This window comes from Dicentrarchus labrax, unplaced genomic scaffold, assembly GCF_905237075.1.
Source record: "Dicentrarchus labrax unplaced genomic scaffold, dlabrax2021, whole genome shotgun sequence".
NCBI lineage: Eukaryota > Metazoa > Chordata > Actinopteri > Moronidae > Dicentrarchus > Dicentrarchus labrax.
The window spans coordinates 17,114,529-17,120,166 of NW_026136713.1; positions in this window are offsets into that span (position 1 = coordinate 17,114,529).

Consider the following 5,638-nt stretch of genomic DNA (forward strand, 5'->3'; position numbering starts at 1 on the left):
TGCTTTTTTTTTATTTTGTCAGCCTATATGAGCAGAGATGGAGATGTTTTATGTGTTCCCACGTTTTTGACAGAGCATTATTTAAATCTTTACTGGTTGCCTTTGTCTTTTCAGAGTTTAGACATATAAACCTGCTTACAAGACCAATGTTGTCTTTCTTTATGGACGCCATTATGCCGAGAGACAAGTCGTAGACCTGATGCACGCATAAAACTTCAAAGCCTCCCTCCCGAATCGTCTGAATGTAAAGGCCGCACAACGATCGGGGCCAAATAAAATGTGACCTTTAGCTCGGACTCAGCAACTTTAGCAGCTGTATAAGAGTGGAGGTCAGAGCGATAAGGATTAAGTAACCTCTGCTGACAGTTTGAAGATGGTTTGTTGAAATGTTACTAAATAATCAAAGTCAAGGTGGTGATGCTTTATTCTCTTGTCTCTCTGTGTTAGGAATGTTTTTACTGTCCCACCATTTTTAATAGCAGATGTGGAATTAGGAGTTACAAAGCAGCTGAATAACTGATTTATTCTTTAAAAGCCACTATCTCATATCTGTGCACAGTTTCCTCCATGGCTGGGGGAAGAGCTGTGTTGAAGCATGAAAGCTCAGCCTGTGATCTCAGCGAGCGCGTGTTTGTGTGTGTGATAGCGAGCCAGTGGGGGTGTCTCGATGCAGGGAGTCAACCCCGTTGCCAACTCTCTCCTGTCTACAGTGTGATACTGCGGGACTTTCCCACCTGCACACCTTGAACATCAACACGCTTCTGTCGTCGATTAATGACAGCATCCCAGAGTGTATTATAACCTGCGTGCACGTGGACATCCCCTGTCCACTGGGTAAACACACGCAAGCCTATTACAGCATGAAAAAAAGATTCTGGTGCTTGTTTTTGCAAAGATACTGTCACTGCTCATCTTTCTGTAGCTTCGTAGAAAAGTTAACAAGCGTGAAAATGATGGACAGGACGTCCTTCATGCATGTCCTATCCCATCTTTCCCAGCTAAAGAGTGTGTTGCCTCAATAGTTTGCCCATGACTTTGACCTGCTGCTTTTTTTTTGTCATTGCAATACCTCCAAAGAGACTAAAGTCTCAGTTGTGGCCATGAAAAGCCGACTTTGTGCAAATCTAAGAGCGTAACACCCTCCACCCCCCTTTTGACATTTTGAAGGTCATCTCTCTAAACACACTGGAAATCCTGACTTGTGATACCTGATGCCCAGAAGTGCTCTTTGGCACTTGTTTAACCGATGTTTTTGGAGACTACCTGGCCCAGAGACAGATGCTTTTGTTCCCCCCTACCCCGCCTCCTCCAGGTGGTCTGCGGCTCCTCGCTGAAAACACTTAAGCCCCTCATCCGCACCCACTCTGGAGGGCCGTCTCACACGCTTAATGGACGCTCCCTGACTTTCATCACCTCCTCAGCAGCGGCCTTACAGGGCTCTCGAGGAAACCCAATCAAGTGTATGCGCGTGCACGTGTGTGTGTGTGTGTGTGTGTGTGTATATGGCATGGGTCCATGGGCAGGTGTGGAAGTCAGTGATCTTCTGTGTCTATCTTCGCAGTCAAGTCAGACAGCGCAGGTGTTCCCTCAGCACTCAAGCTCTCACACTCTGATCTCAGGCCTGCTGTTTGTCAGCTGGGGATATAACTTAGCAGCAGGAGGAGGAGGGTGGAAATACAGCAGGCTTTGTTGTCTGCCCCCAATTATCAGAGAGCATAATTTCTATATTTAGAAGGCTGCGTTGGGGAAGACAGGGGAGGTGCCGAGAAGCTCACCTGTTGCTCCAAAGACGTGGCCACTTCTAAGAGTGTGTTTGCGCAGGGATGGTGTCTGCAGCTTTGTGTCATTTGAATCCTGCAACTATTGATTTCAGGCTCTTTGTTGTTTGTTTATTCCTTAGTAAATTGCCGTGCGCACAAATTATGAGCTGCATGTGTGTTTATAGGGATTACAGCAGAAGTGTAAGTATAGCGTTATCCACTTGATACTTTTGGGCTTTCATCAGAGTCCAGAGAGAGAGAAAGAGAGAGAGAGAGAGAGAGAGAGAGAGAGTGAGGCCCTCTAGAAAAACCTGCAGCCAGGGCTCCCAAATATCATCCATCCCTCCATCGTTCATGTTTTGTGGCCTGAAAAATCATCTTTTCACACTAGCAGCATTGTACCCCATTTTAGTTCAATCATTTTTAGTGTCATAGCTAAGAGGAGTTTGCGGTCTGCCTTCCGCAAGCGGCAATTAGAGCAGCATACCTGATTTTACTGACACTCCACATCGCAAGCTGTCAGCTCCAGTGGAAAATATGCTCCTCTGTTTGCATCTCCATGGAGACATAAGTAGAAAACAACAATGTTTAGGTGTTGTGGGGAACAAAAAAGAAGAAGCCAGGGCACTGTCATTTCTGCAGAGTTTAGGCGCACACAGTGAACAACGCTGCGGTGCATTTGCAGGCCCTGCCAGTGACTGACAGGGTTTTGTTTAACTAAAGGGATCTGAACACGCAGTACCTGGAGGAGGCTGAGGGCTGAAGAATCCGCGCTGGTACAACAACAACACACAGCTGCCATCTGTGGCATCTAACACAGCACACAGAGACAGGTCGACCAGAGGTAAATGGGATATGGTTGGATGACATGTGACACATTTAGCCCGGGAACAGGGTTCTCGCAGTGTTTTGCTTAAAATTGAACATTGTTTTTGGTTGATAAAACATAATACTCAAGAATATTACATATATTAGTTAGTAAGTTAGTTAGGCCACACTATAATATACTCTCATAGACAGTCATAAGAGGTAGTGGTTGAAAATAATTGAGTACATTTACTCAAATACTGCACTTAAGTACCTATTTGAGGTATTTGTACTTGGATGTTCCTTTTTGTGCCACTTGATTCTACATTACAGATAAATATATTATACTTTCCACTCCAACACAATGATTTGACAGGTGTAGCTGCTTTTCATGGTGTTAAAAACAAAAACTTATGGTCCTTTTAATATAATATGCTTCAGTGTTATAGATTAAACTACCAAACAGTAAAGTAGCTCAAATTAGCTCCACTTCAACCTACAACACTGAAATACTGTTTGCTTTAATAGATTTTTTTATTTTGGAGCAAAACAAGCAGTAATACATCATTGACATATAAAGTTGTTGTAGCAAACAACTGCTTATTCCAGCAGAAACGGAGCAACATTAGCATTTATTTGGAGAAAGATTAAGCCAAAACAATCAGAAAGATTCATATAGAGCTGAGTGGAACTGTTGAGTAGGGTGATAAAATCTTTCTGGGTTTGTCGAGTGACTCCTTTTACATTACACACATAATACATAAGAATATTGATCAATTCAGCCGTAACGCATCTGTAATACAATCTATAATAATATGATCTGCATACTAAGTACTTTTACTTATGATAGTTCAGTACATTTTGCACATTAAAGTACGAGACTCTTACTCTTAACAAAGTATTTTACCATCATTGTATTTCTACCTTTAAACCCCTGCTGCTGTAACCCCCCAGCCCCTAACATCTGCTGACCAAACCAGTGTGCGAGTCCCTCCGGAGCAGCCGTGTCACCCCTTCCTCTGGCCCATGTGTCCACATTACAGAGTCACAAATTAGGTCTTGACATTTGGGCGCTATAATTGCCCCCTGAAAAGCATGAGGCATCAATTAGGCTCTCAGCACCATGACAGGTTATCCCTACAGGACATAATCGCCCTGCTGGACCGGTCGGCTGGACTGCCCCGCCAGGGCACACACACACACACACACACACACACACACACACACACACACACACACACACACACACACACAATCATTCACAGAGTTTAAAGTTCACCGATTCATTTTTGGCAGCAATGAAGCCAAGATAGGCCACAAATGTGCCAACATGTTCTATAAATAGTTTGATTTTCTCATTATAAAATTAAATCTGAATTTTGAAATGATAGCATTGTGACAATAATGTGTGTGTGGAGGCCATGCAGGAGGAGTGGCAGTAGGTCTCAGGGTGCCGCTGCACTAATAACAGCATAGATCCCTTTGATTTCCCGACTCTGGTGCGACCTGACAGTTTCTGCTCCCACAGGGCGTGGAGATCTTTAGGGTCAGAAAAAAAGGTCAATTGGTTCATTTCCATAGCTTCTACTTTAAACATTCTTGGAGGCTTTGGAAGCAATTCAATCAGCAGTGAAAACACTGGTTAGCAGCCGTCGTTAACGATGCAGCATACTCATAAACAAGATGGATGTATCCCACAGAGAAATACAACATAAACTGTGTGCAGCTCTGCAAGATTTAGAGATATGAGTTGGATGTGTTTCAGTGCTGAAAGATATTAGATTTAATGGATTTAATATTTACTTAGGAGATTGAGCATAATTGAAAAATAGCTTGGAACATTATGAACATAATGTGATGAGTGATGAGGACTTGCAATTATCTTTTTAACGTTTCTTGTTGTTTGGGGAGATGACAGATATATGAATGTTTCATATACCGGCTTTATAAAGGACAAATAGACATAATGATCAGACACTCCAGGATTTTTTTCCACTATTCTTGTGGTCTAAAATGTCTGATTTCATAGCAGTTTTTCTCAAAAGCTATGATGCATGTTGCGATGATTTATTGTATTGAAATTGCGTGAGAAAGCTTCATTTGCAATAATAGTTCCCTTTTTTTGTACAATTGATAAAAGAAGTCGAATGCAACTTGTTCCAGTGAGAACAAAATGGCTATTAGTTTGGGGAAACTTGAAGATCAAATTTGCGGAAAAGTTGTAGTGTTTGGACAAAATTCTCCTCTCTAATACAGAAGATATTATTCCTGGGGTCCACACAACATATACACAGACACATTCTCATTTACAGTCAAAACTATGACCGATATCACACAAAACAAAGAAATATCACACAAAAGCAACACACTTTTACTACTACTAAAATCATTAAACTGGTGAGGACCATGAAATTGAAAAGTGGTTTGACTGTAACTCTCCTCCTGGTTCTTTCCTACAAAAGCTTTTCAAATGAATCACAAAAAAAGGAAGAAAGCCAAACACATCTTCAGTAGATCAAGTAATATATGTCAGTGTCTCATGTGGCTGCCATAAATGCAGACAGATGAACGACTATAAGAAAATCTCATCTAAATGACACAGATTAATGACAATCAATGAGGAGAAAAAGGTATTATATTTTACATTAAGTAAGGAGTAGATGTTAAAATGTGATGCAAGAAAAACAAGCTTTCCTCTCTTCATCAACAGATTACATCACCGTGTGAAGTCAGGCTTTCACCTAAGTATGTTTGTCTTGATAGATCATACGGAGCGTAATTGTCTATTTTGACCATAAGAGCTGCAAACGCCAAAGTAAAGCTATGTGTAATGCTCACTGCCTGGTTATAGAGCATGATAGAGGGAGACTGTACTCTCACTTGCCTGCCGGTGAAAGTGGAAATGTGCTTTGTTGCCCCTCAGTCAGGCGGAAAATTGCAAACCCATTTGTCATTGTGTGCCAAGATGCAGAGGTCAGTCAATGGATTCCTTCATGACAAGCTTACGGAATCAAATGTTTTTCCACGGCCTCACCCTTTCACACCTGCACCTCCAGGTAAAATAACAAAAC